The 25,333-nt window shown below is 36.7% G+C and overlaps 1 long non-coding RNA gene across 3 annotated transcripts in view; it reads left to right on the top strand.

Moving 5' to 3' along the window:
• Nucleotides 1–25,333, top strand: part of LOC148127582 (uncharacterized) — a 32,847-nt gene that overhangs the window by 3,801 nt on the left and 3,713 nt on the right. Inside the window, exons 2-4 of one of the 3 annotated variants that reach the window (XR_015743466.1) lie at nt 4,737–4,864; nt 8,630–8,801; nt 9,509–11,146. This is a non-coding gene — a long non-coding RNA (uncharacterized LOC148127582). Of the gene's footprint in view, nt 1–4,736; nt 4,865–8,629; nt 11,198–25,333 lie in introns of those variants that run through there. The other 2 variants (XR_015743465.1, XR_015743463.1) reach the window with 2 other exon arrangements.

Here is a 25,333-nt window from a genome sequence, read left to right as displayed (position 1 = left end):
GATACTTAATACTGAATAGAAGTCTATGGAAACTCTCAAGTCATCCAGTTCACGGTTGTCCCAAAGGTGTTTTTTTTTCAAGAGGCAACTGGACTTCCTGTTTTTCTTTGAAGATATTTCACTTCTCAACCTTGGATGAGAAGTGAAACATTTTCAAAGAAAAAAACAGAAAGTCCAGTTGCCTCTTGAAAAAAGCACCTTTGGGACTACCAAATAGAAGACAACAAGAGAGAAGGAGGGAGGAAGAGGGAAGGAGGGAAAGAGAGAGAAACATTGTTCCCATCTAGCAGTTTTATAACCACGAGCACTTTCATTACATTTTTGTGTAGCTGTTAGCTGCGCCTTATATCATTCTTTTCCTTACAACATTTACTTAAAACTAATAAGTCAAGCAGAAATGTAGGATTTGATGTAAGGCTAGAATCACTCTGGAATTCTTTCCAGGGCAAGGTGATATCACAGGCTGTGCTGGGTCGTGGGCAGCATTGCCTGATGGCACCAACTCCTACTAACACAAAGATTTGCATTTTTTAAGAATGATTTATAAGGAAAGGTGCTGCTGATTCCCTCTATGCCTTGAGCTATAGGCCAATGCCTACTCAGCCTTAGTCTAAAGCTGAAGTCACAGGAGTAGAACCAAACCACATATAAATGTGTCATCCAATATTTAACATATTGAGGGAAAATATTGAACTTTGAAGGTGTAATTTGAAATTTTAACTCTTGGAAGTATTTTAACTAAGCCACTCTTTTCTCAATGATGAAGCATTTGATGCTGAACAGCAGTCCAAAAGCCTTCAAATAGGGGCTTTCTAGAAACTACTTTAATATGCCTCATACTTCTTCTCTCTGGAGAAGAGACTGCCAGGAAGGCAAAGTGCTGAGGATATGTTGCTTCAAGGTGCCAGATGTGAGATGGAAAGTAGTTCTGTGCTGAGGGAATGGAGAGAATGGAACTTTGTTATTAATCCAGTGGGCTAGATCAGGTGACCTAAAAATTTGCTGCCTTCTGGGTGAATCTGTCCTTAGTTTCAGATTTGCTTCAGAGGTCCTTCTGTGTGTCTCACCAGATAGTTGGACAGACATAAGACAGAGCCTTCTCTGTAGCTGTCTTTAAATTGTGGAACTCACTTCCCAACAGGTTTGGACTTTCTGCCACCTAATTTAGTTTTAAACAAAGTGATAAAAACGCAGGCAGGTCAATGGTATTAAATTAAGGATAATTTTATTCCTGCTTATTTTTAATATAATGGGGGGGGTTCTTAATTTTGCATGCTTAATTTTGTTTTAAAGTTTTACATTTTAAGCAATACTGGGAGCTCTTTCTAATATAAAAGGATTAAGAAATGAAGGGAATTATCTGGTGCCTGGGTTTAGAGAATGGATAACCTATGGGTGTCCTTCTGTGTGATTCAATAATACTCCAAGTTTCATAAAATTGCAGTAAGTTATTAATATGAATAACTGAACATGAGTGAAGCCTACTAGAAATATAATGCAGCACAAAACCATGGTCTTTTTCCAAAGACATTCGTCGTTTATCACAAATTCAATACATAAAAATTATGAACAGAAATTAGTACACACCCTTGGCTTTTCCACTTCATTCCCAGATACATAAAACATGTTTCTTCTATTAAAAGAAAAAAAACCCAATCTGGCCCAATCTTCCTATTTTTAGAGGGATTTAAAAAAATAATCAAAGACTGCAGGCCACTCTTGGTGGTCAGCCTCTGCTCTTCTAAGGTCAGTTGTTTGAACTGACAACATAAGATGATGAATAAAGCTGCTCTTACAACCTAAAAGGAACCACATAAACACAATCAACTATGAATGAAATCAAACTTAATTAACAATAGTGTGAAAGCATTAGCAATTCCATTCAACTATACTAACTTACATGATGCTATATTGTAGTGATTCTGTGCCACTGCTCCAGAATGTGTTTTCAGTGCCGTTATCAACTTTTGATCAGTGAATAAGGACAAACTTCCCATCAGTGAGGACAATTAACCAGTGGAAAAGCATTGCGGGTGCTTCATCACTGGAGGTTTTTTAGGAAGAGACTGGACAGCCACTTGCCAGAAATGGTATAGGGCAGTGGTGGCTAACCTTTTTTAGCTCCCATGCTGATAATTGCACGTGCTTGCATGCCAGCACCCAGAAGGCAATGTGTGCTGGGCCCCCATCCCCCCCACGCATATGCACGCGACCCCCCTCGTGCGCCACGATCTGTGCATGCACGCTCGATTCTGCCCTTGCACGCCATGCATCTTTGCGCATGCGTGCATGATTCCCCCTCATGTGCCATCTGCGCCTGCGCATTTGTGCACGATCCCCTCACATGCAGCGCAGCCCTGCACACGTGCGTGCATCTCCCGCGCACCCCCTCTGCCCCCTGCGCATGTGTGCCAGATACCCGACAATCAGCTGTCGGGCAGTGGCACTCACACGCATGTGCAGTGGGGCTCTTCCAGGCGACCTCTCGCGTGGCAGGGGAAACTTCCAGCACACGTGGCATAGGTTCGCAAACACGGGTATAGGGTCTCCTGCTTGAGCAGGGTGATAGACTAGAAGACCTCCAAGCTCCCTTCCAGCTCTTTTCTGATTCCGGTTTTAAATAGAAGAAAGAACTCTGCAGTATACGGAGGAAACCAGAAAGTCTAAGAACATCAAAATGATCTTTCTCTGTTTTAACTGTTCTTCGTTCTTTTGACTGCATTTTTTTGCAACAATCCTTTTGTCTCCATGCGTGTTGTACAATGTCTTTTTTTTTCTCATGTTTTACATCAGTCATTCTTTGTGTGTATTTTTCTTCATCCACATCTCTTTTATTTCATTCCATTAACCATCCTTTCTAGAAGAATGGACGATCTGTATTTTATGGAAGGCCTGTCTAATATTTAAATGGTTGCCAAGACCATATTAAATACCATGTTTCTCATATAATAAGGCCGGGTCTTATTTTTTTTTGAGCCCCGAAAAAATGGGTAGGCCGTCTTTGGGGGGGATGACTTAATTCCCCCCCTTGCATCTTCGGGCAGGCGTCGACGGCTTGGATGTTGACCTCAGCGTTGGTGGGGCATTTCATATCGGGGTCAACGCAGGCAGTACCATATCCGGGTGTACAACAAAAGTACTTCCTAACGGCAACCCCCCCCCACCATTCCCCCCATTTCACATGTTTTAATATAGGCCTTAATTTGGGGGGGGAGGCTTAATTTCATTTCATGCCTATAAAACATGCTAGGACTTCCTATTGGGGGAGGCCGTATTGTTGGAGAAACAGGGTATTATCCAGAAAAACAAAAAAAGGAAACTAAATTGATAGAAAGCATATTAGGATACTGAAAACAGTGTCCAGGAGCAACCTCATTATTTTGGCTGTTGATGAATACATACTTCATGATTAGTGACATTTATCCACAATAGTTTTCAGAAATTCCTAAAAGCAATACAATGATGTGGGAAATGAATTGGAAGAAGTAGAGAGCATTATTAGTGAGAACACTTCAGATGCAGAAGATGAGAGTAAGCAATGTTCATGTGGCAAAATATGTATTCCATATCCTGCTTTTCCACTTTCTTACTTTTTTTTCTAAAATTAATATTTTCTGTATTTGATATCAGATAACAAAATTTAGAAAACATATCTTTCTTCATTTCACTACATTTCACTTCTGTTTTCAACATTAACATATGTTGCTTTTGTTCTAAATAGACAAAAGTTATAATGCTATGAAAAATGAATATATAAGAAAAGCATATGAAAATAATTTTAAAAATGCTAATTTCAATCAGTACTTTATCTGAAGTAGTTTATTTTATATAAATACTTTTATTTTAAATAGTTTCATAAATTCAAATCATTTACTTTTATAAAGAGTGCTAAATCTAGTGTTGCATTTCTAGTTCTAGTTTTCCCCACAGTTCTGATTTTGGGGTAAAAATACTTCTCTTCTTTGCCTCACGTTTTTCAGAACTTTTGTATCTATTTCTGATGGACTCCTCTGTATACTGACAGATTAAGCAGTCATGAATTGTCCTTTCTGTAGTTTATTTATGAATAGACTTACTTGATAGCATAGTCACAAAATAATCACTCAGATATTTATTTCTCAGGGAAAAGAGAAATCAAGATTAAAACGCTGCCAAAAGGACACATGGTACATAACACCAGAATCATCTTTGTCCTAGAAACTGAACCATTTTCCTGTTATCAGAATGAGAACCAGATGTTAAGCTTCATGGAACTAGTTAGGATTCTGAAATGAAAAAAAAAAAAGGACCTTGTGTAGGTTTTTGTTGTTGTTGTTGTTAATGAAAGAAATCATATTGGAAAAAGTTCCATTCAGACAATCTTAAAAACATTTCCATAACTCTATTATTAGTCCAGCTGCACCCTCCATTGTATATTACTAGAAATCCATTTCCAAAAAGAGTTCTATATTCACATATAAAAGATAAACTTTATCATTTTGGAGGGGGGGTTGAAATACCTGTGAAAATGGACCAAATACAAGCTTTTCATTTTAAAAAATTAGAGGTGTTGAAACACAATCTCATCTATTGCCAAGAAAGCTCTTATCCTTAATCCCAGATGTGGGAGAGCTAGCAACAGATAGTAAAGGAAGCCACTTTGTAAATGCTCATTGTAAACTCTCTGTAAATCTGTAGAGCTGTTTGTGATATTCTTTGAAATATTCTTTACTTCACTAATATTTTACATCCTCCAGGGCAAAATGCCATAGGAGATGACAATGGAGTTAATCCTCAATAAGCTTCTGGCTGAAATTACCTACACGAGTCTTGCTTTGAAGTTGAGACAAGTCGGGTTCAACTTTTTCTATATCTTCCTTACAAGGTAAGAAAGTAGTCTTTTGTGGGAGTAAATCACAGGTCAGAACTACAAAAAGACTCTGCCATATTACATCTTTGGCTTATTTAGTAAAAACAAAACGAAGGATGGCTGTCAAAACTTTGGTTTAAGCTTTTGAAGACTAATGAAAGTTGGTGTTAGCAAAGTATCTATAGGACAAGGACTGACAGAGTCTGGGGGTGAAGTTAAAAGCGGGATCAGCCTAGAATCCCTATGTAGCCACAAGCAAGTTTAAGTCCAACCTCCCTTGAATTCTGTTGATCCTTATCAAACTCCGTTAGTTGAGAATATTCCTGGGTAGGGACATGAGTAGCAATCAACCATTCTAATCAGGCATTCATGTGTGGACCTTATCTTTTGTGTCTGACAGTGTCACCAAACCTGATGTCCTCCAAGCATTTTGGACTTTGACTCTCTTGCTAGTAACAAATTGCTTGACATTGACCAAATTAGTAGATTGAAGAGAGTTATCATATAACATATCTGGAAATCTGTATGTTGCCTCACTCCTGGTATATAATATAGAAATATCAGCCTAGAGAGAAGCCCATGGCTCAAAGTCGCTGATTTGATTTTTGGCATTGCTTTGAAAGGATCAGGTATCAAGTGATGAGCAAGAGATTTCTGGCTGAAGCTCTGGTGATATTAACAATGCTAAACTAAATGAACAATCAGTGTGACTTTGATAAGGCAGCTTCCTGTCTGCTGTTTTATAATCCATACATTATTCATTGTTAAAATATATTTATTGTCTGCAAGAACAAACAATAATTCTAGAGTGGATCATAATAATGGATTAGAGTATACTTTTTATTTTCAGATATGTTCTAGGATGCCTGTAAATATTATAAAACAATAATGGCATTTCTCCAGAAGTGGTTTTAAAAGAAATTTAAGTAGGACTTGCAACAAAGCATTGCATTATAGAATATGCTTGTTCTGTATTCCACACCTTATCTTCCTCCTTAATTTTCCAAATTCCTCAATAGGCAGTTGGTATTCTCATAAACTCAGTCCTAATTTGATTATTTTTCATAGACTTTCATTTTTTTCTTTTTTTCTAATGATATTGTAATATTCCACACACACACCTTTTTTTTTTCTTTTTGCAAACCTTGAAGCCCCCCAACCCTGTGGACCAATTTTTCCAAATCTGGTATCTTTCATTAATGCTGAGTCTGAAGTTTAATACAATAGCAACATTCAACTTGGGACAACAGAAATAGAAGGATTTATATAAAATTGATGCATGGCCCAACTAGGCCAGCTCTGTGTCCTGTGTTATTCTCATTCTGCTACTTAAAAAAAATATTAATTTGGAGATACCAAAGAGAAATTGAACCAGTGGTGGGATTCAAATTTTTTTACTACTGGTTCTGTGGATGTGGCTTGGTGGCAGGGGAAGGAGGGGAAGGAGACTGTAAAATCTCCAGTCAGAGGTGGTATTTGCTGCTGCTCCAAACTACTCAAAATTTCTGCTACTGGTTCTCCAGAACTGGTCAGAACTGCTGAATACCACCTCTGAATGGAACTGAATTAGTTTGTATTAAACAAATGCTCTGCCATTAACCCACATTAGTTTCATAAAAACAAATTCCTAAGAATATCAACATGTTTATCTCATGATTTGACTAAGAAGTGTTGTGAAATTATTTACACTGCATTCATGCTTTGCAATTTCAGCAGAGGTTCTTTCTCAATACCAAACACAGACATATTTAAAACAAATGATGAAGCTCATTGAAACTGGAATTGACCAGTCATGAGTGATTTCAGTTCCATTCATTTCACTGCTTCTCCTTTAAATATAAAAATCTGTATAGAAGTTAATATATTGTAATCCTTCTGTTTTCATTGATTCTAACCATTTGAATTCAGCTTGCCCTCCATTGCACATTATATCTCCGTTAGACATTATTTTACACATTATATCTAATGTAAAGGGCTTGCAAATGAAACTTCCTTTTGTGAGTTACCTAATCTTTATTGAACCTTTTGTTCTCTTTTATATATCTTTTATATATCTTATGTATGTATGTATGTATGTATGTATGTATGTATGTATGTATGATGTTATTCAGCTTTATGTAAGTACCCACGGAAACTTAAGAAATATGTATCTATATTTCTATATATATGGCATTCAGCTTTGTTCGGGTATTTTCCCACGTCATTGTAGTTGTGCTTTTAAAGTTGTAGCAACGTATCGGCAGAATCTCATCTGCCATCATCAGGCTTCTGTATTGTGTCCATCTGTGAGTCAGGCCCCCACAGTTGTTTCAGTTTTAAATTTGGGGCAGCCTATTGCTGTGCCAGAATGGTTTTTTCTTCATCCTGATTGGTTGGGAATCTTGGTCTGTGTTTATTGGTCTTGGAGTTTGCTGTGTTCTGCTTGATTGGTGTTTCTAATATCTTCTGTCTGTTTTGTGGCTCTTTTTGTATCTTGATTGGCTGGCAACATCATGTTCCTTTATTGAAGGCCTTTTGTGCAGCTTGGCTCCAGGTAAATGGATGGCTATCATTTGTTAGGAAGCTAGGTTTCATCTGGGTGCCTGGTTGGGGTGTGTTGGGGTATATATATACATACATACATACATACATACATACATACATACGTATCATATATAAGATACTGGCTCAGTATCATCCAGCTGGCTTTGGGTCTAAGGTAGAACTAGAACTCACCATCTCCCAGTTTCTATCCTGATGCCTTAAAAACCACACCAACTTGGTTTTCTCTATTCTTTTATGTGTTCTCATTATAAGCAAATTCTTAAAGAAGTTTAGAAAAATATTACAAATCATTATGACTTAGAGAAGCAGACAGACAGAGAACCAGATTCCTATACACAAATAGTAACATTCTGAATGCCAAGTACTTTTAGCCATTTTTTAAATGTTAAATTCACCATTCACACTGACTACTATTAACTAAAAGTTGTTTACTGATTCTGTAGGTTTTTATAGAAATACTCCCTGTGGTCACAAGGAGTGAAAAATATCTTCATGGTACGCAACAATCAAATCAAAAGGAAGTATCTTGAGTCAGAGCCTCCTGGAAATATTTCCACAAAATTCCATAATTCATGATGTTCACTGGATATCTCTTGGAAAGGAATGTATCAATGCAATAAATTCAAACTATCTTAAAATAAATTTAGCTTACTGCAACAGTAAATTGGACACTAAGCATTCTTTTTTTTCCTTTTTTGCTTTCAAATCCAACCATTCTCCTCTCTAACAACCTGTTTCATTTTTAAAACCAAATCATGCGGCTTGATGATGCCTTTCCAAGGTTGATCTCTTACATGTGAGAACAACTGTTTTTTTTTTTTTTCCAGCAAAGCTAAGAGTAGATGTGGGAGAAGGCTGGAGGAAGGAATTTAAAGTCTGAAGGGATATAGAGCAAATTATTTTACAAGACACAATCCAAGAAAGGAATGTTCCCAACAAAGTAAGAAAGCTAAGAACTGGATTTGCAATTAAAGGGTTCAGATTGGCATCTTTGTTCACTTTTAGAATTTGAATAAGTTCTGAAACAAAAAATGGAATTCAACTTCAAAGTTAACTGACACTCCTTAGTAAACAGGATACAGTTGTCTATTATTTAATTATGATCATTGGTAGAGTATGCAGTGATGTCACACATAGAATTGTGAAGGAGAAGTAGGAAAGAGCATGTTGTAGCAATAGCAATAGCACTTAAATTATATACATAGTACTTTACAGAGCTCTCTATGTGATTTACAGAGTCTGCATATTGCCCCCAACAATCTGGGTCCTCATTTTACCAACCTTGGAAGGATGGAAAGCTGAGTCAACCTGGAGCCCTTCAGAATTGAACTGGAGTGAGCAATGAGTTGGCCTGCAATGCTGCATTATTACCACTGCGGAACCATGGCTCTTAAATTAACAACAAATGGTAGGATTTTCCTACTGTTTCCTTAGATCTTCAGTGCCATTGGAACAAACGATGCTTGATAACACGGCATATGGGGTATTCACCTTGGGCTAGTTGGTTATTTTGTTGGGGGAGTTTTGTGTGTTTACTCCCCTATAATTTATAAAATATTAAATTCCATAGAGTTTTAAAAGCATGGTTTATCTTCTACGTCTTTTTTTTAATCATGGACCTAATTGAGTGGATTTCTATTTATCTTGTGTTTAAATAACATGTGTGTATGTGAGAGAAAGAGAAAAAAACAAAACAAACTTTGCTCTCCTTTACTGATTTGAGTCCTGCTTCTCAAGGAAGAGATCCTATATTGTCTATGGCAATTTCTTGTAAGCTTTGTAACATTTTCATTTTTTTTTTTCTGTTTACATATTTTGTGTAAAAAAAATTTTTTGTTTGATAAATCTCTTTTGCAGTACATTTTTCACTATGTTGTAGAATATTTTGTCTGAAGCTGCAATCTTATCTGAGGAATTTTCTCATCTTTATTGTAATAGCACATACTATATAATGTATATATAAGTCAGCGTTGCTAAAGTACATCAGGCCAAGGCCATTCTTAGGGTGCAAGCAGGAGGGAGTGACATACCCTTGTCTCCCCCCGTTGCTTTCCTGTGTATAAAGACATGCTGCCCACAGCCCAGAGATAACTCCCTTGGCAATTTTGTTTATAGGCGAGAAGACTTCTCTTCATGGAATATCCCTATCTTTCTGGAGCGACAGAACAAAGCCATACTATAAAAGACTTTATCTGTTCTTTTTTAATGAATACTTCTATTCCAAAAACTAATTCTTCAGAAAATATGGCTCCAGGTTATAAGCATACAAGAGGCTTGGCAAGTGTCCAAATGACTGGACAATAGGGACCATCATTTCTTTAGGAGAATACATTCTGCAGTGAATTAATTTCTGTTCAGATCAGTTCAACAGTTCATTTCTCAAGATGATCCCACATGGTCACTTATTCTTATTCTTAGTTTATGCTCTATAATCCACAGAAAGCCACAGGGGGAAAATGTGCTTAGTAAATAATCTTACAAAAATCTGGTACATTTTCACAAAGGATTGCACCACATAGGCAGCTGCAAATTCCGACAATAATAAGATTCAGAAAGTGAGTGGGTAGGGCCATTATGGTGGCCAAGCTACTGTCTAAAATGAATGCATAAAACTTCCCAGTTTCATTTTGGAAAGAAAACAGCTGCAACTAATTGGAACGTACCCAGGATCTGGAATATATTCTGGGATTCTGTTTTAATTTCTTAGAGAAAATCCATCTTCTGAAAGCACTATCTGCAGTAACTGTACCTTTCAGGATGTGATTAGCAGTGGGGACTTGATCTTCAACAGGAACCTGGCATAGTGTTTCAGTCTAAATTCAGTGCATACTGTGGGTTGGCCCCCAAAACCAGTCTGTTTAAGAAATACTCTGTAATGTGGGATTTGTTTGTGAGATCAATTTTCCTTCAGTTATGTACTGTATGAGAAAGTCCTTTAAACAGGTATCACAACTCTTATATAGAAATCTGCTTGTGAATGTGAACTAAGGATATGATAAATTAAAACACGGGAATATGATGTACACCGTAAAACAATATAAGGATGCTTCCTATATCGATGCACAGGTTTGAATGGTGAATTTCAGAAGAGATCCATATGATGGATCATCAAGAACAATTCCTGGCATTTGCTGCATAATAAGAAAACTAGAAACTAGATACTAACCAGTCTGCAAACACTCCTTAGACAATGCTGAGTGCAATATTTCTTCTTACCTTTTTATGAGAGTTTTCTTCACTTTCCCTCATCCTGAAGCATCTACCATTTTTCCTGTGTTTATGATGGATCCATATTTTACTTCTTGTTCCAAAACATTAATCAGCCTTTCCCATCCTGATGCCCTTCACATATTTTCTGTAACCCATTAACATTGATCATGCTTACTCAAGCTCATGTCATCCAAAACATTTTGAGAGCACCAGGTTGGGTAAGACTCACAGGACTTGAAAGTTATTGTCGAGAAAAAAAATAGTTTCAGTTACATACTCCTAGAAGTGCTTTGAGTAAACATTAGCCTTCCTATGTGCTTCATGAGTATCTCTTATTTCTAGCTGCGCAGTGTATTCTGGGGAACAGACAGAGCAACTATTCATATCCACTTGCTTACTTGTCCCATTAGCCTCTGCACGTATACTAATTTAAGTGGTTTTTGTGGCTTAGTCAGACATCCAGTGATTGCATATTTTGGTCATTGTTTGCCATGCTTTCAATTTACTTAGGGTACATTTCATAGCGTTAGTCATATGCTCTGATTTCATATTTCTTTCAAGAGTCTTAAATAACAAAATAAATGAAACAATTGTAAAACTTGTGAAATGTTTTGTTTTGTTTTGAAGCACAGTTTGCCTGGGTTTTCCTAACTACAAAATTACTGAGTTTTGACATCCTTTTTAATTATATTTTAATTTAATTTAATAATTTAATTCATTCTTTTGGGGGATAATTAAAATGGAATGGAGAATCAATTCACTAAGCCAAGCCAATGAGACTTTTTATGAGATCTACTTTTAGTAAAGAAGAAATAGGGAAAGAAAATGTTTTTTTTCTTTTATAGCATCATCTGTTATGTGTCATAATTTGAATAAGGTACACATTGCAAATCAAGTGTGTTTGTTTGATATTCCTCCTTAGCAGGAAGTGGAAAAAACCTTTTTGTATAGGAATACAGTAGAATTATTGTATACAAAAACAGACAATTCTTTAAATCCCAGCCCAGGAAACATTGAAACATCAACAAGTCAGAAAATATTAACAAGTGGGACTGACATCTTTAGTTCTTTTCCCAGCTTAAACTTTCTCTTGATTTGCTTTTCCATCTAAGAATTTGTGCAGAATGACAAGAGAGGAGAAATCTCAGAAATGTTTCAGCAATTGCTACATCCTTCCTTGACAAGAAGGTGGCGCCATTATCCTGAGATTGAGAATTATCCACAACCATCAATTTCAAATGCAGGGCTACTTCTGAAAGAAAAACTGATAACATAGAATAGCCTCCTTGCAACAAATAAATGATATCACTGCAAATTTGTCTACTCATTAACAAAACTACATTAGAAAGCATACATTGTTAGCAGAGAAGTAAAAGCAAATATGTTTCTCTAAGCCCAGGATGGCAAACCTATGGCACGTGTGCCAGAGGTGGCACGCGGAGTCCTCTCTCTGGGCACACGAGCCGTCGCCCCAACTCAGCTCTGCCGTGCATGCGTGCATGCCTCCCACCAGCCAGTTGGTCTTTGGGTTTCTGCTAGCATGTGCAGGGCACATGTGGAGGAGTGCATGTGTAGGGACGGAGCACATGCATGCATGTATTGAAGGGCGGGGATCATGCACAGGGGTGGGGTACATGCACGGGGACCCAGGCGTATTGCATTTTGGCAATGTGCACACGCTTTGGGCACTCGGTGCTGAAATGGTTAGCCATCACTGCTCGTCTATGCCATTTCTTTTCCCATTTAGGAACTCACTGAAAGTAGATCAGGATTGAATTAGGAGGAACCTCTGAAAGACCAGTTGTGTGGCTGGCATCAGCAAGCGAAAGAACAGAATGTTTCAACTTTCAGGGGAAGGATAATGTCCCAGACTTTTTCACATGGTAATGATGAAGAAAAGGCGAATACTTTACATACACACACACACACACACACACACACACACACAAATCCACCTGCTTACTCTTATGGCACCATTTCAGACTGCTGTTAAGATGCCTTAATGAGACTAGGCCCACTTTCTTTCTTTCTTGGAAGCATGCCATGATGAACAATGGTATAGTGCTCTTGGCAAAGATATGGTAACTGAAAAAGCCCATGTGTATTGAATATGTATTTCATAGGCAACATGGAACCCATAGAAGTACAAAGGGGCAGTTTTAGCCTAATGAGCTTCCAAAGAGGACAAGTCCAGTGTTTTCCAAACTTAACATCTAGATCACAATACTCAGACAGTTTACTCTGGTAACCTTGTGCTAACAGTAACTTCTTCCTAATGCTTACTTAGACTCAAACTTTCTGGTCATTTGAACCCATTTGTTTATTTTCCATTCTCTGGGACATAATTTGTTTGCTCATGTATATGATTACAGTTCAGAAATATGGCTATTCTACCATATTCTATCTAAAGCAAGGATGTCAAACTCCCAGCCTATGGACTGGATGCATCGTGCACTGGCCACGCCCACATCCAGTTTAGCAAAGTGGTGAAGTCCCTATATGTAATGTGATGATGACATGACGATGTGAGTTTGACACCCCTGATCTAAAGCAAGGTGAGAAAACTATGGTCCTTTTATGACTTGCGGACTTCAACTTTCAGAATTCCTGAACCAGCATGAGAGTTGACGTCCACACGTCATAAAAGGGCCCTAGTTCCCCACCTGTGATCTAAAGCTATCCTCCATTGGACAGTTTCCCAGTCTTTAAATTCTGTGATATAAATTCTCTTTTAGACAAAGGAATGATGTAGGCACCCAAATGAAGATTTGGAAGGGGTTTAAAAAAAAGTTTTCAGGTAATGAAGGGAGGACAACTTAAAATACATACATACATGCAAATTAAAATTAAAACAGAGTACCATATATCACAAGTGTAAAAGACTTTACTAGCTGAAGACTCATGTATGCAGATACTGCAGTTACAAAAGGATTTATTCTTTCATACGAGTCACCCAAAGATCAAATTCAGTGATCCAAACTTGTTTCAATTAGAATTCCTAATAGCTTTATATAGTTTCTTAATTATGACCAGAAAAAAACATATTCTCCAGGGAAGCAAAAGCATCTGAGCAAAAACAATATGAGAGCACTTCTATTTTTTCCTAAATCATATTTAAAGTGATGTGTTTCACAGAATCCTGTTTTATATTTACTAACAGTCCACTTTCTAAAATGTTGACATTTCTTTAGCCTAGTTCAGTTTCATAACTCTTTCTGTAGGCTTTGGTAATATTTTCAGAATAAATATCCTGGTATCAGTCTGTACCTTCAATTTGTGCATCTTTAGAGCATGGAATAATCTTGCCATCCTCCTTGTATATCGTATCTTATCTGCAAAGAACCTTGCAGGCCACTAGATGGCAGCAAGAAAATATAGAAAACGAACTCTTTGATGCCATCCAGTGGTTGTCTGAAATTTTGAAGACCTGATTCAGAGTGCTATTTTCCCCTGTATTGGAAAAACTCTTTTACAAAACTTAAATGCCAAAGTATCCAGGAAGGTAGATACTTCATTAAATCCATAATGAAGATGCAAAATAATATACACATCATTTTTCGATATTTTAATGAGTCATGGTGTATGCAACATCATTTTGACATAATTATAAGTTCTACCCCATGTCTATGTTTGTGACTCTGAAGCTAACCAGTTGAATTTAGTCTTTCAGAATTAGCTGTTCTTGAAACAACTTTCCACATGTGGCCACTCCACCTCCAATAGGAACTTGTGCCATTAGTCAATCCTGGGCGATGTCAGCAGTGGATGGGACAGGTAGTTTAGGGACAGGTCAGGAAGCCCTATTTAAGTTGACACTTAAATAAGAATTGAATTACTTATAAGGAATTACTTTCTTAGCAAATAACCTGACACTGAGCTTTAGAAAAATATTTCAAAGAACTCAGCTTTAAAGTCTTCCAAGTGCAGATAGTTTAATGCTGGAATAATATGCATCTACTTGCCTTATTGGAATGACAGCATTTAGTTCACCTTGGTAAAAACACTGATAAAGGTTCAATTGGATTAATTCTTGGATGGAAATCCCCTCAAAAGCCCAGAGCTATAAAAAAAGAAAAAAAAAGATGGATAAGAAGTTTAGTTAAACTGTAATAAGTGTTTACCTGCACGTATATGATTAATTATATCTTGCTGATGTCCTGCTTCTTGTCTTGGAATCTGCCTTGCCCTTTTGTCTTATCCCACACTTCCAAGTAATGTTTAAGTGAGCTATATATGTTCATCAATAAGTTAATCAGTTACTGATATTTGAATTGTTTAAGTCATAGGAGATCAAAATTTCTAATGCACTATGAATCAAATAATTCAAATAAACAAGTGTCCTGGCATCAGCTTTGAATTAATGTTTCACACATCAGTGATGGCAAGATCATATTGCCACCTCAATAGGATCACATTTGTCTTCTCTGATGTATATTTACTGTTGCCTAAATGCTTCACAGACAAATGAAACATTTGACTCCTGTATTGAGTTATCTAAAAGAGGAAGAGAGAGGACCCACAGGGATTATTCCTCTTGGTCTCCTGTTAAGGGCCACTATGCTTGCATCTTTTGTCTCTCGTGTTCATGGTGAGTTTCACACATCATAAAACTGGGGAATGGGAAATGAAAAGACTGAATGTTCTCCTGTTACTGGTCAAATGGCTATTTATAGGGCTCTATAAACTCAGGCCTAGATTCTGAAGTTAGCAAGGCAGCTTTAAATATCAAAGTTGTCTTTGAATGTGGGGATTTGTTTCACAAAGGCATGGGTTTAATAATCAATGTGAAATGCTATCCTATTCAGAGTACTGCTCCACCCCCAGCTAATCCCACTTACTTTCTCTTTAATTAACAGATGGAGGAGAAAAAAAGGAAAAATGAAAAGCTGAACCTAGGCCTGCTCTCCTTCTTGACAGTATTTGCTTCTGCTGGTATGCTGGCAGTGCAGAGGGCAGGCAATTCTTGTCATGAGTTGTAAATACAAGAGCACACCAGGCTTTCCACTAATTGCTAAAGCCCCAAAGAGGTTTCCAGACATTTATGTAACACTAATTGCATCTGTAAATACTATTCATGGTGTGTGAAACTTACAGGCAACTTTTGTGACAAAGGGCATTTTAAAAAAGTGCCACAATGGTTACAGTTATAAAACTTTTGAAGGGAGGGGGAGATTGTGTAGCACGTAACTATTCAAGTTGAGCTGCAGCGCAAATTTTCTTATTCCAGCCTTGTTCCAGGTTGTTTGCATATATAAGAACTCTGGATATGAGTTTCAGTGCTCTTACCAAAAGGAATGCTTCAGGATGCCCGCAGTTCCTCCCCCGCCCCATTTTCATTGTCTTCACTCTCCTTTTTCTTAACCATTTTGTTAAAATATTGGCATACTTCTGGAAACCATTGCATTACTAGTAGTGTCCTCTGAACAAATCTAGTTTTTTCTGTAATCCTGTTGTACCTACCATCTAGGTTGATGCCTACAAAAGATAAAAATGTAAATGCACAGTTATTCTCTTTGACTTTGAATCAGGGTATTATAGCTATGCAAAAGGAAAAAAAACTGATCTGTAATATTGTAAGAATTGTTCAGACTCTGAGAACCAAAGTAAATACATTCATTGGGGGGGGGGACACAGCTGTAAACTTGCAGATCATCAAACAGTTTCAATGAAATAAAAATAATTATTTTGCAGGCTAGAAGGGTTACATTGAATGGGAAAGATTTATTGTTTCATTTTTTAAAATAAAACAACCATACTGTTTCATCTACTTCTCCCTTATTTCTGTGATTATCATTAGGAAAAGCAATTGAGGGAGAAAAGAAATTGAGAGAGGGTTACAGGTGGGACTGAGCAGGTGTGTATAAGGAGGATCACCAGAATTCTTCTTCAACTGACATTTCTTCACTATGAATTACATCATTCCTGATCTATTTTGCCATTCTTAAATGTCGACTGGAGATCTTTTCAGCCAATTTTGCCACCAAATTGTGGCTCTGAGCAGAACAGGGTTCCAAACATAGCTATTATCTGCCACAAGACTTTGTGTCCCGGCAAGTGAACAAAATAGGAAAACCACCGCTGAGATTCAAGCTCTGGGAACTTAATGTGAAAGTGGTCGACAATCCGTTTGGATTTCATAGTACAGCATAACTTTAGGGAATCGTGCAATAAAGAAAATAATACCCTACATGACTGAAGCATGTAATAATGTGATGCAAGTTTATAGTTAGGCTTTGCATTGTGGTGAATGACTAAGCTTTATAAAAAGCAAGTTGACTTTTGGTGGTATGTGAAATAGATGGTTGGCATGCTTGGACTGGTGTATCAGGCCATAGGGCATTCACTACCATATCAGATGTCCCTCTTGAGTTACTGAAACTTGAAATCAGTATCTTTGTACATTTTACAAACTTACCTCTGTTCTGTGGTCAAACAGCAGCTTCAGTAAACTATATCTAGGTTATCCACACCTAGAGATTCAGACTAGTTTAACCAATGGAAATGTATTCACTTCTCCAGAAGAATCCTGGGAATGTTTGCATAGATAGTTGCTGAAATTACTTGATTGTTAATTTTCAGCTGTACTATCCTGAGTACTAAGTGCCTTTGTTGGCAAGTTTTCTAGTTTGTAAAGGTAATGCAAATAGATTTATTTATTTTGATTTGTCAATTGCATACAAGATAATAGGTAGAAGTATATACTTAGTTATGAATACATGAAATGTGTACATATAAGAAAAATAAAAGAAACAATAGGACAGGGACGGTAGGCACTTTGGTGTGCTTATGCATCCCTCCTACAGACCTCTTAGGAAAGGGGTGAGGTCAATAGTAGACAGTCTAGGGTTAAAGTTTTGGGGTTTGGGGAAGAAACCGCAGAGTCAGGTAGAGTATTCCAGACATTGACCACACTGTTGCTGAAGTCATATTTCCTGCAATCAAGTTTGGTGCGGTTTACCTTGAGTTTGTATCTATTGTGTGCTCTTGTGTTGTTATGGTTGAAGCTGAAGTATTCATTGACAGGTAAGTCATTGCAATGTATGATTTTATATACCATACTTAGATCAGACTGAAGACGGCATAATTCAAGGTTTTCTAGGTCTAGAATTTCAAGTCTGGTGGCATAAGGTATTCTACAATGAGTAGAGGAGTGGAGAACTCTTCTTGTGAAATATTTCTGGACTTTTTCAACTGTGCTAATATCAGATACCTAATGTGGGTTCTAGACTGATGAGCTGTATTCAAGTATTGGTCTAGCAAATGTTTTGTATGCTCTAGTTAGTAGTGTGATATTACCAGAGAAAAAGCTACATAGGATTATGTTAACAACTCTTAATGCCTTTTTGGCTATGTAGTTACAGTGGGCTCTAGCACTTAGATCATTAGAGATGAGTACTCCAAGGTCCTTGACAGAGTTTGGATCATCAACAAGGTCTTGACTATTCAGCTTGTATTTTATTTTCTGATTTTTTTTTGCCAGTATGTGAGACAGAGCATTTATTTGTTGAGATTTGAAGTTACCATTTGTTTGACCATTCTGATACATATTCAAGATCTTTTTGAAGGGTAGCAGTATTGTCTGTGGTATTGAACAGCTTTACATCATCAGCGAAAAGAATGCAGTTGCTCTTAATATGATCACAGAGGTCATTTATGTAGAGTATGAAGAGAGTTGGTCCTAGAACACTGCCTTGGGGGACACCACTGTTGACAGGTACAGAATTTGATAGGACGCTCCCAATTTTGACCATCTGTTGTCTTTTGACAGGAATGCTTCTGTCCAGGTATGCAGGTGTCCAGAGATAACATAAGATTTTAGGTTTAGGAGTAGTTTGTCATGTACCACTGAATCAAAGGCTTTACAGAAGTCTATGTAGATTGCGTCTATTGCTTTGCCCTGATCGAGTTGTGTAGTCCATATGTTTTTTCAGTGTAAGAGTTGCAGATTGCAGGATAGTTTTTTTCTGAAACCAAATTGTTTATTGGAGAGTAGGTTGTTTGTCTCTAAGTGGAGGAGATGTAGTACTTGAGCAGCAAAATCAATTAATTTTTTTGTTAGTGTTTTCAATGCCCCGTATATCTGCTGCTCATTCAATCCATATAAATTTGCACATTATCCTAAGCCACAGTTTACTGAATAAATTATATTTGGCTATGTTCATGCAAAATATTAAGTTATAAACCATGCTTCACAAACCATTATATCTAGGTTCATGAAGCCCTCTAAGCTAAAACAAAGGAAGAAATAATGTGAAAATCCAGCCATAAGATGACAGAGGATCTTTTGGATTTGGCCATACAGGGTATTAATATTTAATTGTCAAGAAACAAGTGAATACCCAAAATAATTTGTGAATATTGTTGAATCTATTTGAAGGAATATACAAGCAGTTATAGATTTGCTCAACAGTTTTAATTGTGGCCAGAATTTCCATCACCAAATGATGCAATTATTAGGTAATAATCCTATACAGGCCTCTGCTTCAGCTTCTTCCACCTGCCTATCTGCCCACCACCACCCTGAACTCCATCTGCACCCTTGTCACTCTGCACTCTGCTGCCCCGCCACCCTCTTTTGACTATCATAATGTTCTTTTTCCTGCTACTGACAAGATACCCAGCCTGTCTTTTGTGAAGCAGTCATTGGCCAAAGAAGAATTTCTTAAGCTGACCTGCAGGGGTTTTTTCCACCTCAAAGCCTCATAAGGCCTTCCCAAAGCTTTGTGAGAAAGCTACCCATGGCCTCAGGAAGCCCTCAAGTGGCCAGTAGCTGCTTTGCAGGCTAGACGATACCCACCTCATCAACAGGGAGAGAAAAATGGTGAAGGTCAATTTAGGATGGTAGAGGCATCTGAACACCCGGTGGCAGGGGCGGCAGAGAACAGGTGGTGAAAAGGAGGGAAGAAATAGGTTGAAAGTTGAAGCTCACCCTATGGTCATAAATGTCATCAGGGCCAAAATTTTGATCATCTGACCATGGGGGTGCTGCAGGTGTCCATAATTTTGAGGACCATATGAAAGTATGTCTTATTCTGTGCTATTGTAACTTTGAGCAATCACTAAATGAAGAGTTCAGAGAGGACTATGTGTACTGAAAAGTTAATTTCTTTTCCCTCTCATTTAGCATTCCCATCTTCTCTGTTATCTATTCTTTTATCTCTTTGTTTTGTATATTAATATATCTCGCTGGTTAGGATCTTGAAAATTTCATCCAAGTGGCTTATAAACACAGATAATTATAATTCAGGTTAAGAAGAGATGGCTATAAATCAGTATAGCTGTAGAGGAGAGTCATCATAGTCCTTTTTTCTCCGATTAAAATAGATTTGCTATAGTAAATTTTGTAGTGTCAAGCAATGAATGGAGTCTGTTTGTCCTTCACTAGGAAAAACTAAATATATTTATGTATTTAGGAATAAATTCCATAAAATTCAGACTGTCTCCCTCTCTCAACACACACCCACACTGACCCACACCCACCCACATATACTGTATTCCAACCATGTTTCCCTGATCCAAAGATACATATAATCAAAGACTGATACAGAGGTATGCTGAAGCCTAATTGTTTATAAAATGAATTTCTTAGAAAATGTTACAATCAGAGGTGGTATTCAGCAGGTTCTGACCAGTTCTGGACAACTGGTAGCAGAAATTTTGAGTAGTCCGGAGAACCAGCAAACACTGCCTCTGACTGGAGATTTTCCAGTATCCTTCCCCTGCCACACCCACCAAACCATGTCCATATAACCAGTAGTAAAAAAAATTGAAACCCAACACTGGTTTCAATGCTTCTCCCATATCCAGTGAAGGGAAAACCATAGCTGTAAAGCACTATGAAGTAGAATATATGTCTCAGTGCTATTGCTATTTTCTGCATAGATATTCCTACCATTTAATGGCTCTTTTCCCCATTACAAATTGGAATCTGCATTCCTGAGGTTCAAATCCATGAATCCTTGTCTTGCATTCTGCAACAAGAGAGAATGCATCTATTGTACTGACTAAAAAAAAGTAAGTTAGAGGATTTGCATGTAAAGATTCTACATTATATCTATATTGTAGAAAGATATGTTCAATCAGAACAGTTCTTGATATTTAAAGATCATTTGAAAACCTTACATGTATAAATTGCTACCGGTAGAATAAAATAAAACAGACGTATACTTTGGACTTGCATAGTATGGAATTAGAGTAATCCAAACACCATTACTTTCAGATTGATTATTACTCAAACAGCACTTTCTTAATGATGCTGTAACATTTCTGGAGAATATGAAGAGGAGAAAGGCAAGTCAGAATATGGGTGTAATTGTAGGACTGTACTTTTGCCCAGTCAGAATGCTAGAGAACTGAGTAAGAACAGCAATATCACTGTGACTAAAAACCTATGTCACAAACAACATGGGTTTTTTTGAGACTTCTGGTTGCAGAGCTGCAGCAGGGTGGGGAGAGAAGAGCAAGCTCTGCTCTCTCATCCCCAATCTGCATGTTTGGAGGCCCCAGTGAGGGGCACGTAGACCCTGGAGGGGAAAACGAAGGTGTGAGGAAGCCCGAGGAGAAGTTTGACAGTGGGAGCTGTTGACAGCTTTGAGGGAGACCTCATTTGCTCCAGCGTGTGAGTGATCGGCCATTTCGATGACAGACCGAAGTCGCAGTGCTTTAGCCCAATGAGGAAGATACCAGAGCACGAACAGTGTTTTTGGCATCAATTGATAGGTTGAACTTGGAGTGAAGGAGGTGGGAAGTGAAAGTCGAGGAGAGAAATGGCAGAGAGAGATGGCAGAACTGTGAGTCTTAAATAAGAGGACGGAATTCCGAAGGGAAATGGTGATCCGGTGGTAAAAGCAAGGAACTCTTAAGACAGAGATCAAAGCCGATTTAGTTGATTAAAAGATTGACTGGTGTCTTGGACCTTTTCTGAAAAATTTGGAGTTGATTTAGACTGATTATGTAGGAATTTGGAGTTTAATCTGATGGATTTGTGACTTGTAAAAGAAGAAGAACAGTGGAAAAAAAGTAAGAGACAGAACTAAACCCAAGAATGGAAGTGACATTTTGAGATTATACAGAGAGAAGAGAAGCTGATGTAACAGACTGTGACTAAACAAAACGTGAATGGACAAGGAAAGTGATCGAATATTACTGGACTTCTTTTTATAGAATATAATTAATGAAATAACATTTTGATTAAGGTTTGATTGAATTTATTAAGAATTTAAAAGTTTAAATGATATGAAACTGTGAAAACTGGTAAAATACTATTTTGATGATTATTGATTGATTGATTACTAACAACTATATAAAAAAGGGATAAATGCAAAAAAAATCTATGCAGATGAACAAGGCAGAATTTTAATGATACAAATTAATTTACATCAAAAACAATTACTATTAGTGGGGATATATGCCCCTAATGATAACCAGAAGAAGTTTTATAAGGGACTGTATGATAAAATAATGTAGGTGAAGAAAATATTTGCTTGATAGGGGACTTTAATTCCATTGTTGATATTAAAAAAGACTATATTAGTATGGAAGGGACTAGGAAGAAAAAAAAGAGAATTTTACCAATTTTTTTTTTTTTTTAATTTAACACATGAGACCAATTTGGAAGATATATGGAGGAAGAGGAATCCAAATGAGAAGAAATATACGTTTTATTCTAGTGCACAAAAATCATGGTCCAGAATCGATATGGTATGGGTTAATGGGGCAATTGAGAAAGACATTAGTGGAGTAGAGATAATGCCTAATATATGACCATAGCCCGGTTAAAATTACATGGAAAGGACATCGTAAAAGGAAAAGGAGATGGATATTAAATTCACAAATAATAAGGGAAAAAGAATATATCTCAAGAATGAAAAATGAGTTAGAAACATTCTTTAAGGTTAATCTAAAACAACATACTAGTTTACAAAATTTATGGGACACTACAAAGGCCTTAATGAGAGGCATATCAATAGCCTATATAGCTAAGAAAAATAAAGAAAAATGGAAGAAATAGAACGAATTACAAGAAAGGATTAAAAAGTTTGAATATGAGCTCCAAAAAGACCCAAAGAATATGGTCCAGTTAAGAAAGAAATAGGGATGATTAGACATGAACTAAATTTGATAGATATTGAGGAAAATGCACATAACTTAAAAACTCATAAACATAATTTATTTGAATCAGCAAATAAACCAGGAAGGTGGTTGTCCCATAAATTAAAAATAGAGAAAGAGAAAAGACTAATTCAGCAGCCCAAGGAAGGGACAGTGTATTATCAGATGGAGGAGAAAAAGAGAATTGTGCAAAGGTATTTTGGCGAGCTCTATAAGCAAGAAGATGTTAGGGAAGAAAACTACTACTACTACTTGGAGGGAAACTGTCTGAGCCCAATTTCAGAAGAAAATAGAGAAGTACTTAATAAAGAAATAACATTAATAGAGTTACAAAAGGTGATACAAAAACAAAAAAATAATAAAACACCAGGCCCAGATGGTCTACCAGGTGAATTATATGAAAAATTATCTGAAATATTTGAACCAATATTACTGGAACTATATAATGAGGCATTAACACAAGCTAGACTTCCGAGGTCCTGGTCCGAGGCATACATCTCCTTAATTGCAAAAGATGGCACTGATCAACAACTAATTGTGAACTATAGGCCAATCTCGTTGCTAAATACGGATTATAAGATATTTATGACAATATTAGCAGAAAGAATGAAACCTATTTTGAGTGAACTTATACACCCAGACCAGAATGGTTTCCTGCCAAATAGACAAATTAAAAACAATATTAGGACAGTACTAAATTCAACTGAATACTATGAAGCTCACCCAGAAAAACAGGCAGCTTTAATTTTTTTAGATGCACAAAAAGCATTTGACAATCTTAATTGGAAATTCATGCTATATCAAATTAAAAAGCTGAATTTTGGCACTAATATAGAAGAAACACTACAAGAAATATACTCAAATCAAAAAGCAAGTATATTATTAAATGGAGATCGTACTGAAGATTTTGAAATTGCAAAAGGAGTGAGACAAGGGTGTCCATTATCGCCTCTGTTATTTATCTTGTCTTTAGAAGTGTTGCTAGCTGCAACCAGACAAAGCCCAGAGATTTATGGAATTAAGATTAGAAATGAGGAATATAAAGTCCAGGCATTTGCTGATGATTTGGTATTTATGGTGGAAGATCGAATGAATTCGGGACCAATATTGTTGCAACACATAGAAAAATTTGGGGAAGCAGCAGGATTTAAAATAAATAAAAATAAAACTAAGGTGATAGTCAAAAACTGTACAACAAAACAGAAAGTAGAATTAGAAAATACAATAGGACTCCAAATTGTAAAAAAGGTGAAATACCTGGGAATTTGGATATCACCCAGATGTTCATCATTAAAAGAAGACAATTATGTCAAACTGATCAAGCAAATCAGAAAAGAATTGGAATTATGGGTCAATTTGAAACTGTCTATATTAGGATGAATAGCAATGTTGAAAATGAATACCTTACCAAAACTAATATATCTATTCCAAATGATTCCAATTAAATTAGGGAAATCTTTTTTTATAGAACTAAATAAAATGACATCCAAGTTTGTCTGGTTGGGCAAGTGGCCATGTATTAAAATGAAACTATTACAAGATAATAGGAGCAGAGGCGGTCTCGGACTACCAGAATGGGAGCTTTATTATCAGGCAGCGGTATTGAGTTGGATTAAGGATTGGATTAAATTAAGAGACAAGAGAATCTTAACATTAGAAGGACATGACCTCTTGATAGGTTGGCATGCATTTTTGTGGGAAAATAAAAGTAATATACATACCTATTTCAATCAACACCTAATAAGAGATTCATTGATTACAATTTGGGAAAAAAATCAAAGGTAACCACTATACAGAAATCCCACGATGGCTGTCAACCATGGAAGCCATAATACATCCAAATAGATTAGACCTATGGAAAATGGTAAGCTACAAAGAACTATTAGATAGTCAAGGGAAATTAAAATCAAACCAAGACCTGAAAGAAAATGGAATTATAATCGATTGGTGGCCATATTTGCAAATTCAAAATAAATATAAAAAAGACTCAAAAGATTTTGGATTTGACAAAGGGCAGAACCAACTAGATAAAATATTAATGGGACCAGAACAAAAACTTATAATTAGAATATATAAATACTTATTAGGTTTTAAAATGGAAGAGGAAATAGTTAAAAGTACAATGATTGCATGGGCACAGAATTTTGGATACACTATAGAATTAGAAGAATGGGAAAAATATGGAATATAAATTATAAATTAACGGTATCTGCCGCACACAAAGAAAACATATATAAAATGTTTTATAGATGGTATTTAGCCCCAACAAGATTGGCAAAAATCTACTCCAATATGAGTCCTAAACGTTGGAAGTGCAAAAAAGTTGATGGTACATTTTATCACATGTGGTGGATGTGCTGGATTCAAATTAAAAATTGCTTAAAAGAGATCACTGGCTATCAGATTGAGCTCAGACTGGAATCCTTCCTATTAGGAATCATTAAAGAAAGACTACCCAAAGAAGTAAAATACCTAGTGTTACATATTAGAACAGCCTCCAGAATAGCCTCTGCGCAGGTATGGAAAACACCAAATACCCCTAAGGAAGAACTAATAAGACACAAAGTAACAGAAAGTGTTGAGATGAATATGCTAACAATGAAATTGAAAGAAAAAGAC

Source organism: Pseudonaja textilis, chromosome 1 (assembly GCF_049901715.1).
Source record: "Pseudonaja textilis isolate UNSWEBS1 chromosome 1, rPseTex1.2, whole genome shotgun sequence".
In the NCBI taxonomy this organism is placed as follows: domain Eukaryota; kingdom Metazoa; phylum Chordata; class Lepidosauria; order Squamata; family Elapidae; genus Pseudonaja; species Pseudonaja textilis.
Note: the sequence above shows the minus strand (reverse complement) of the source record. Positions and strands in the feature narration are given on the sequence as shown.